A 10,685-nucleotide genomic window follows, 5' to 3' on the forward strand; every position below is an offset into this window, starting at 1 on the left:
ATATCACATCTACAGTCATACCACCTTGAACGTGACTGAATCTGGTCTGATTATTACTAAGATTTATTTAATGTTATTTTGAAAATGTATTCTTATTATATCTCACCCTTTAAGCTATTAAAATATTATATTTTAGTATAGTCCACTATACTCCCCACTCTAAGATTTAAACACTCTTCCTCTGTTGTCTCTCCCTACCCCCTTATAAGCCCCAATTCCCCACTTCTCCCTCCCTCTCCTAATCTCTCCCCCTTCCCTCAGTCTCTGTCTGTCTCTTTCCCCTTATTTTTAATTAGGAAAGCCATAGTGGAATTGGCTACAGATTGTCAGATCCTGAAGGGTCTTTCTAATGTAGTGTCATTCTCTTTAAAAAGTTAAATATATGTCCATCATATGACCAAACTATTCATTCCTAGGTACTTAACCAAAAAAGTTGAAAGTATATGCCCATACACAAACTCATATATAAATTTTCATAATACGTATTTTCTACTGGAAAGTGGAAATACCTTACCTGTTCGTTAGTATGTGAACACATTGTGATACATCTACAACATGAGATACTACTCAGCAATAAAAAGCAATGAATTGTTGATGCAGACTATGACATGGGATGTGGATGATTCTCAAAATCATTATGCTGAAGGAAATAGTAAGACAAGGTAGAGCATACACTCTATTCTGTTTACATGAATTCTAGAATATGAAAACTACTATGACAGAAAGCAAGTCAGTTGTCTGTGGGGGTAGTGAGAAGAGGCAGGCAGGAGGGAGGGATTGAAAATGGAACAAGGAAATGTTTGAGAGTACAGTATATATGCTAATAAGCTTCAGTATAGTTACATACCTATGAAGCCATCATCACAATCAAGATTATCAAAAATACATACTTCAAACATATGCAGTTTATTTGCTATCAATTATATTACTGAAAGTATAAAGAAATCTATAGTTAAAATACATTCAAAACAAATTCTTAAAGGAAATAAGGTAAATTTTGCTGAATTACATTGGTACTGCAGCAGCAGCAGCTCAGTAATCAAATGAAAAGATTAAAAAAGAGTATTAGAACATACAAAAAAGGAGAAAAGTGGGAAATTACGGGACAAATGTGAGCCATATTAGAAAGAAACATTTTTTGAAGTGGGTTTAAAATGAATTTTTATTAAAAATGATGTATATAGCCTTCATTTTTATGTAACCTTCAGTGTCCTTTGAAAAACTTGCAGAGGAAAATTAAAAAGGATTCCTTTTAATGATTTTCTTAATGAAAATGTGTTTGCCCATGATTAAAATTCTTCCTAATTTTTTTCTACTTCATTGGCTTTCACCTTGCTAACTGCTATCAATTCATTTTAACCTTCAGTTCAAGCTTTATCAAATGATGGTAGCACCGCAATTTAAGAAAAAAAGGTACCAACTAAAAAAAACACTGAGTTACATTTTTATAAATGTAAAGTATGAAATTACATACACCTGAAAATAATTTAATGGAAATAATGACTTCTAATCTCTCTAATACTGTACATGCCAAATACCTGACTCCATTGCCTATGGAACATTGCACTCCTTAGAGGTGATACATTAAAAATCTGGTGTCATTTAATATATTCTTTAATATTTGTTAAACTTGATTCAAAATAAGATCTTTAAATCATAAAAATTGTCTAAGACTGTTTCAAGTTAAGGCAAAGCTTATATTTTATATAAAGATATATCATAGGGAAGATGTTGGAATTTGGAAAATGTGTTCAAATATAGGCTTTGTCACTACTATGCCAAATTTGACTCTGGCAATTTACTTAATTCTTATGTTGAACATAATTTTTATTTATTTTTATTGAAGTATAGATGATTTACAATGTTGTATTTTCTGCTGTGCAGCCAAGGGATTGGTATACACATATATTCTGTTTTCACTATGGTTTATTACAGGATATTGAATATATTTCCCTGTGCTATACAGTAGAACCTTGTTGTTTTCTATTTTATATATACTACTTTGCATCTGCTAATCCCAAACTCCTTATTTGTCCCTTCCCCACCCCCTTTCTCCTTTGATAACCATAAGTTTTTCTATGTTTGTGAATCTGTTTAATAAGTTCATTTGTGTCATATTTTAGATTCCACATATAAGTGATGTCATATGGTATTTGTCTTTCTGACTTGCTTCACTTAGTATGATCATCTCTAGGTCCATTCATGTTGCTGCAAATGGCAATATCTTATTCTTTTTTATGGCTAATATTGCACTGTATATACTACCACATCTGCTTTATCCATTCATCTGTTGCTGGACATTTAGTTGCTTCCATGTCTAGGCTATTGTAAAGAGTGCTGCTGTGAACAATGGGGTGCATTCATCTTTTCAAATTAGTTTTTTCCAAACATATGTCCAGGAGTGGGATTGCTAGATCATATGGCATCTCTATTTTTAGATTTTTGAAGGAATCTCCACATTGTTTTTCATAGTGGCTGCACCAATTTACATTCACACCAACAGTGTAGGAGGATTCCCTTTTCTATACACTCTCTCTAGCATTTGCTATTTGTAGACATTTTAATGATGGCCATTCTGACTGTGTGAGGTGGTATACCTCATTGTAGTTTTGATTTGCATTTCTCTAATAATTAGCAATGTCCAACATCATTTTATGTACCTGTTGGCCATCTTCTTCATAGAAATGCCTGTTTGGCTCTTCTACCCAGTTTTGATTTGGATGTTTGCATGTTTTGAAAATAATCCCTTGTCAGCTGCATTATCTGCAAATATTTTCTCCTAATCTGTAGGTTGTCTTTTCAATTTGCTTATGGTTTCCTTTGCTGTGCAAAAAGCTTTTAAATTTAATTAGGTCCCATTTCTTTATTTTTGCTTTTATTGATATTTCCAGTGCCTTGGGAAACTGACATAAGTAAACACTGGCAACTTTTATGTCAGAATGTTTATGTCCTCTTCTAGGAGTTTATGGTGTCATGTCTTATATCTAAGTCTTTCAGCCATTTTGAGTTTATTTTTGTGTATGGTGTGAGGGGTATTCTAACTTAATTGATTTACACGCTGCTGTCCAGTTTTTCCAATACCAATTGCTAAAGAGACTTTTAAGAACACATGTTTTTAACTGCAACTTGATTGACCATACAAGTTTTAAGTGATGACTTAGCTGTAATTATTTTTAAAGTATCCTGTAATGCCCAAAATACTCATTTAACATTAACATTTTGGTATGTACTGGAAGTCCTCTTACCCTTTACCTACCTACTCATTTCATTAACTGATGCTCTCCATTCTTTCTGTGAAACAAAGTGACAATCACAACTCACTGGGCACTTAGTATTACTAGGCTGTACTTTAATATCTACTATCTGTACATATCTGCTTCCACCAAGTAATGTTTATTTCTAAATTTATTTGTGCCAGTTATACTTATGACTATAGTACCTAATTAAAGTGTTAAAATATGACTGTAAAGAAAAAGTTTTTGCATTGAGACAAATGGTTTGGAAAGGCTACTTGAAAATATACATTCTAGCATTAGATGTGAACACGACAACTCTTTAAAAAAAATCATGAATCATTCTCCACTTATATTTTACTCCCCTTAATGAAAGAAGAAATAAAGGTTCTTATTTACCTCATCAAGCAATGGTCCAATAGATAAATATGTAAGTTATGTTTAAAGTATGTTCATATCAATTTTTAGAGCCCCCTTAAGTTTTTTTGGTTAATCATCTACATACAGTTGATCATTCCTTGAAACCCTTTTGCACCTGGCTTTCCAGACATGACCCTCTTCTGTTTCTTATTTTACCTCATGAGCTCCTCCACCCAAAGTCACAGGGCTTGTACTATCAACCCTTTGCTGGAGCCTGTCTCCAGCTCTCTCTCTAACTCCCTCAAAGCCCAGACTTGTTATATCAAATTCTGATCTGACATCTTTATTTTCATATATAATATACATCTTAAATTTAAAATGGTCTCTTCTCCTTGCTTTTACCTCGCTTCAGGCACCCTGCTCTTTCTGCACTTAATTTTTTTTTCTTCATTTCACCAACTTTGTGGTAATTTGTTATGGCAGCAATATATTGAACATAAATTTACCAATGACAGTAAATATTGTCGTGTAACACTTTTTACAGCTTCAAAATAATATTATAACTATGCCAAAATATGAAAACTAATTGGTTTATATTGTTTACAATTTCTTACCATTTTAAAGATACATATCTAGTATATACAGATGATTAACTTAGACCTTATTCCTGCCCACTCAGTGAGAAGTCATGTAAATGAGCTTTGTTAAGAGACACTATTTGAGGATTAGTAATGGTTAAATATAAAGCCAATTATGATATAGTTAAGATTATGACGAATGAACAGTGGATGTACAAAGTGGCTCAAAGGAGGGAAATTCCACTTTCTGAAGAGGACGGGGTAGAAGTCTTTTAAAGGAGGGAGCTTTTAGGGGAGTCATGACAGAGGAGTGATATTTGAAAAGGAAGAAACACGTAGGTTGAGCATTACAGGTACAGGAACGAGAGACCACTAGAAATGCAAACTGAGTTAATGTTCTGTTTTGAGATTTATTCTAGAAATGAAGAAATAGGTACCTGGGCATAAGCAGCTCATGAGATGCATTTCTCAGGCAATATACTATGATTTAATAGACTTTGGAAGGTATGTTGAGGTATGTTTGTAAAACCTCCAAAACTGCCAAAAATAACTTCAAAATTTAAAAAAAAAGACTGTCTTACAATATTAAGATATGCATGTATTGAAAATTTAGTTAAATCTTTACTGACAGAACCAGCAGAATAATAGTGTTGGTTACCCATGAAATCTTTTTATGTCTGCAGTCTTCTGAGTGTACTGAGCCAGTTTTTCGAAGCCTCAAAGCTTTAGAAAATGAAAGAAATAGTATTAAGATTGGTTGCTTTAGATAAGAATTATAAATACAATGCAACAAATGATCTTACGGTAATGTGCACTGGAAATATTAGATAATTCACATTTTCTTTTACAAATGAATATTTCTCTGTGTTTGTGTATATGTATATAATTTGCTATTAGTCAACCAGTAGTTTCTGTGGGAAATTATAGAGGTACCAGCATGTGACTTATAGTCGGAAGTTTAGAACACAACCATCTGTCATCTAACAACTCCTTTTGCTCGCAGAACTAAACAGCTATCAGTCAAGACTGGTGCCATATAGCCATAAGGTTTTACATGTAAAACTGTTACCTACTTTTCAAGAACTTTTTTCTTCTTACATAATCTATACCAGCTTTCAGTTTTTATATTCAAATGGCAGACAGACTGTTTTCATAGACTTTGTCATATGAAATATTCTAGTATTTCTGCTTTACTAAGTTTTTGTCACCTTAAACATGCAACATCCATATATTTTTTTCTTTGTGTTATTTAAACATTTTCATTATCTTCTTCTAATGTGAAGGTATACAATCCAGTCTTTGAAAGTGGTTTTTGAAGTAGCACCAACTGTTTAAAAGATAGGAAGAATACATCTGCAGAAGTAATACTAATCATAATACTAGGATTATGTATAAGGATTGCGAAATGTTTTAATTAAAATAATTAATTTTACATTTCTAATGCCTTTTGTTTCTCCTTCCAGGTTTCAATACATACAAATATGAAAGAATTAAACTGATTTAAATGCTCATTACTACTATGCAGAAGTGAGACAGTGTAACCTCCAGGTAGTCTTAGAGCGCATCACACTGTGAATGCAGGTACAATCTGTTAAGTGAATCATGCATTTCAAAGAGTAATTGAGCCTATATTGCATTTTCTCCAGGAAAGAATTCTTCATGAGCATTAATTAAGGCATTGTCTCTGCCCAGGAGTCCCATACCTTTTCAGTCAAGAGTTGGAAAAAAACAAATAAGTAAAATAGGAATAAATGATTCAGAGGCTTAATAGGGATGCATTTCCAGTGTCACAATTCAGGGTTCTGTGCAGCCCATTTTAGCAGCTACTATCTTAAAATGTACTAAAGGATGCTATCTAGCATGACATTTCTGAGCAGTGTGAGACTGACTGACACTTTATAATTTAAAGATGTTTCTATCACAGGCATAATTAACCCAGACACTGAGTTTTTTTTTTTTTTTAACAAATACAAAAAATGCTGCTTAAAAGGAATACACTGAGCATTTAAAATGCAACTTATTTTAGCATAAAGAAAAACTATGATCAGTAAGTAAGCTTTGTAACTAAATGTCTCAAATACACTTATTTACAATAATTCCATGGGGAAAATATTGAAGAAAATGTTGACAATACTGTGGACTATTCATGAATATGGTACATACATTTTTGTTATTTTAGTATCAAAAATGAACTGAAGTGACTCTGGACTGAAAGATTCCCCCACCTTTCTCTCCGATCTACCTGACTAATGACTGAGGTTAGTCACCATTTATCATCTGAAATAGCAGCAAAAAATGTTGTCCTCAGAAAATGTTTGAATTTCAGGAGTATTTAGAGCTAGAAATAGGTTTGTTATAAGGAAGGGACCAGCGGTTCAATTATTGCACAGCACAGTATTTAGAGAGCATTTTAGGATGAAGAGTCATCTCAGTACCTACAGCAATTGCAATTTGTCAAAATATTTTTTAAAACTAATGGATATATCAATAATTTTCAAATTTCCTATAGTAATCATATCACTATTACCATAAATTATATTATTCCAAATTCAGAATTTCCATTCTAAATCCTTAAGTTTTAAAATGCAATGCATTCTCAAATCTACTCCTAATTTTTCTCTAGGAAATGTTTAGGCATCTGGTCTCAAACACAGGACATTCTTCCATATGAATTCAATACACTAATGGCAGAAAATTATGGAAAAATTATTTTCTTCAATGGTGGAACACAAAGGAAGTAAAGGTAATTTCACAATTCTTCTAATTTACTGTACTACTCAATCAATGTGAAAATCATAGCTGAGAGAGGTTCTCTGATTTCTGCCCAGAAACACACTGCTAATCGAATAGTTGTTTTCCAATGAAACACTCTTTTTCCCTATACTATACTTCCCTCCTTTTCCCAGAGGTATGTAACAGGAGTAGCATCAGACTTACCTCTCAAATGCATATATTAACACAGAACTCTATTCCCAATAATAATAAGCAATGCTGTGCATCTTCTAAAATGCAGTAAGTTTAGCAGTTGTAATAAGTTGCATACATGATCAGAAATTTAATAAGATCCTGAAAAACTATCTTAGACTAATGATAAAAAGAATAGTTGATAATATAAAATGTTAGCACATTGGACATGAACGTGAATTACTTCAAAAATCCTCCTAAAAAATGCTATATTAACTAGAATGGAGAGCATTATGCAGTTTACAAATGAAGTGATATCTATTTTTCCTTTAAATATTAAATATGCAGTGTAAAATTGGAAATGAAAAAATACAGTCTGACTCAGTTTCTTCAACTAAATTTTGTTTGATTTACTTCTGCAGTAATTTAACATTTCAGTTAAATCTGCAACTATTTTCATTTCTAAAAGATGCCCTTCATTTCATAATAACTAAATCACTAATGAAGTGACTTTCCCTCCCAATCAGTAGTATCTGGTAATAATTTTAATACCATTTCTAAATGACTTAATTCTATGACTGCACTTAAACTTTGGGGAGATAAAATTGAATAAAACAACCCAAATCCCTGCCTTTGTATAGTTTTGTGAGAGAGTCAAAATAAACAGTTAAGTATATGTTATGCTTTCTATTAGTTATAACATCAGCAGGGAGAAGAGGATGGATTGCTGTGTTCATCCCAGCTTGTTTTATGGTCACAGAATGGTGATGTCTAGAAATTTGGGTGATAGTGTAAGCAAGAAGATACAGTAAGAGAAAACGGAGCAGATGGAAACCATTAGTGTACCAACATTTAATTTCAAATGGATAGCCTGCATATTTTCCAGATTGAATCGACTGCTTAAAATGTGTGTGATGGAATAGTCCCTTTAATACATGCAATACATACCAGGCCAGTGGTATTACTAATGCAAATACACTTATTAGTGATAGTTAACTACTGTATACTGACTGCATATTTGATCTTACTTTTCAAAGATTCAAATGTATTAACCCATTATTGTTGCCTTAATAACCCCATAATTCAGGTACTTTCATTAACTGCATTGTACAAATGAGGACACTGAAGCTGCAAGGAACGGATAACTCGCCCAAACTCTTAGAACTAATCAGACACTACAGGAGTCAAACTCCGGCAGTCTGGCCCCAGATCCTGAGGTCCTGATGTCTTTGTTATACCGTCTTAAATGTGTACATCTCAATATGTTATATATGCACAGATATGTATAAAATTTAATAGTGATGTTAAGTATTAAAGTTAATCATGGTATTCATTCATTCCATCAGGAAACGAACATTGTTTTTCTATAATACATGCCAGGCACTATTATAGATGCTGACTATAAAATGACGGGCAAGATTGCTAGCAAAAAAAATTATTCTGACAGTTGTTATAAAAGGGTAAGAAAGACTTTGTTAAAGAGAACAGGCTCAACTCCAAATACAGCAAAGGCAGTTGGGGATTTATAGCCAACTCTAGTGAGAAGGTCACTGGATGATAAATCACCAGGAGGCGACATCAGGGGTCCCCAGAGGGACTTTGGCTAACTGACTTGGAATTGTCGCAGGAGGCAGGTGAAGACAAGGTCCAAAGATGAGGCCGAGTCACAAAGCGGGCTCAGGAAAGCTTCACTAAAGTTTGGTTAAGGAGAGCGTCTTTATCAAGATACACAAAGAAGCTACCATTTGTAGCTTAACATCTAGTAGACAGAAACAGTTAACAAAGGGATAAACATGGATACTTCTGCTCCTGTTAAGGGCTATAAAGAAATTAAACCATGGCACTGCCTTGGAGAGTCACAGAGGAGGAGTTAAAATGAGGTAGTGTTTTAGAGAATTCATGGTTCGAGGAAGGCCGTTTTCAGGATGTGATATTTGAACTGAATTTATTACTAGATATCAAGCTCAAAGTTGTACCATAAAATAATAGTGAGGGCTTCATAAATATTTTTTTCCACACAATGAAAGAGGAAAAACTAATTTATCACCTCTGTTTTATAAGTTTTTCTTAATAATGTTCCTTTTAAAAGCAATATAAATATTCTATTCAGTATATATATAATTTTAATATATAAAAAATTTCAGTATATCCTTAGTGAGAAACCTCTTCTCTCCAGCACATCAAGAGAAGGTTTAGATAATGGTAAGAAAAATACAGAGAACTCAGAACATTTTCCCCATGAAGACCTTAAAGAACCCATCAGAACTTCAATTTTATCAGGTAATTTTTATTCTCACTTCTCTTTTGATTTACATTACCTGAGAGAGAAAAATAATTTAAAGAGAGCACTTTGTCCTGACACATTAAACCACACTAGTGCATAACTATTTTTTCTGAGTATTTTTTTCTAGGCAAGTTTTCCTATTGATCTTTATACATTTCAAAATACCCTTCCCTTCAGTTATAAAGAAAGCAATGCAACCTAACAGTCATATATAAAAGAAAATTCTATTATAATAGAGCATTGACTTTGAAATTGGATTAATAAACAACTCTGAAGAAGATAAAAGCTGAAAGAGAGAAAGTAATGCTAAATCTTACTTATACCTTATACTCACTTACCTAAGAAACAACTTATACAAAGTAAATACATAAAGGTGAAACTTGGACAAACAAACATAAGGGGAAGAGATGGTTTAAGGAAAATGTAGAGATTGAAAGCCTTCCAGTATGTTTTGTGACAGGTTGACCTTACAGAGAATAGTTGCATAGTAAAGTATAAAAGCTAAACCTTCCCTTGGTATCATTATTCAAAGATTTTTTTTTTCCAGATCGATTGTGATATAGTTGACATACAGTACTGTATAAGTTTAATTTCAAAGATTTCTTTTAAAATAGTTACTTCTCTAACAAAATTTCTTTAAGGCATTAATTATGCCCAATTTTGGAATTTAAAAAAATTTTACATTCATTTTCAGGTATAAATATTGTGAATATTTCAAATTATTTTCTCATATAGGCTTCTTTCACTGGTCTTCCAGACCAAAAATAAATAAAAAGATGCTTAAATCTAACTCTGAATGTAACAGAGTTGTTCAGTAAGAAATAAAATAGAAGGAAAATTGTTACTCAAACAGCAGCTTTTGAAAATGAGAATACCCATCATATTTACTTTAAGGGATTTCTGATGGTTGAGAACATATTCAAAATAATGTTAAATTTAAATAAAATTAAAGATGACATGAAAATATATAAGCTATGGAATGGATTAAATGCAAAAGACAAGTATATGTGTACAAAGGTGTATACATATACACAATTAAGATATAAATTGTAACAAGTAGAATATTTTAAACTTGGTTTCTCAAATGATATTGGATTATTCATGAAACCTGCAATAGTTGAAATTTATATTTGACTTAGGAATTCTACAATTAAGCATTGATTTACTATGCACTAAACTTCACAGCCTTCAGATTTTCACATTGGTCAGCATGAATTGTGTCAAATGATGGCAATTTATAAATGTTGTACCTATACTTTATAAACTAATCAGCCAAGAGATAATTGATTTTATTTCTCTCAGCTTTATAAATTATGTATCAGTTTA

At 32.4% G+C, this 10,685-nt stretch overlaps 1 long non-coding RNA gene across 1 annotated transcript; it reads left to right on the forward strand.

The window, feature by feature from the left end:
- Window positions 1–6,257: 6,257 nt before the first annotated feature.
- On the forward strand, window positions 6,258–9,913 carry LOC130835324 (uncharacterized). The gene is made up of 3 exons (XR_009048865.1): window positions 6,258–6,429; window positions 6,795–6,914; window positions 8,163–9,913. It is a non-coding gene; the product is annotated as an uncharacterized LOC130835324 (long non-coding RNA).
- The last annotated feature ends 772 nt before the right edge of the window (window positions 9,914–10,685 follow it).

This window comes from Hippopotamus amphibius, chromosome 13 (assembly GCF_030028045.1).
Source record: "Hippopotamus amphibius kiboko isolate mHipAmp2 chromosome 13, mHipAmp2.hap2, whole genome shotgun sequence".
NCBI classification, from domain to species: Eukaryota; Metazoa; Chordata; class Mammalia; order Artiodactyla; family Hippopotamidae; genus Hippopotamus; species Hippopotamus amphibius.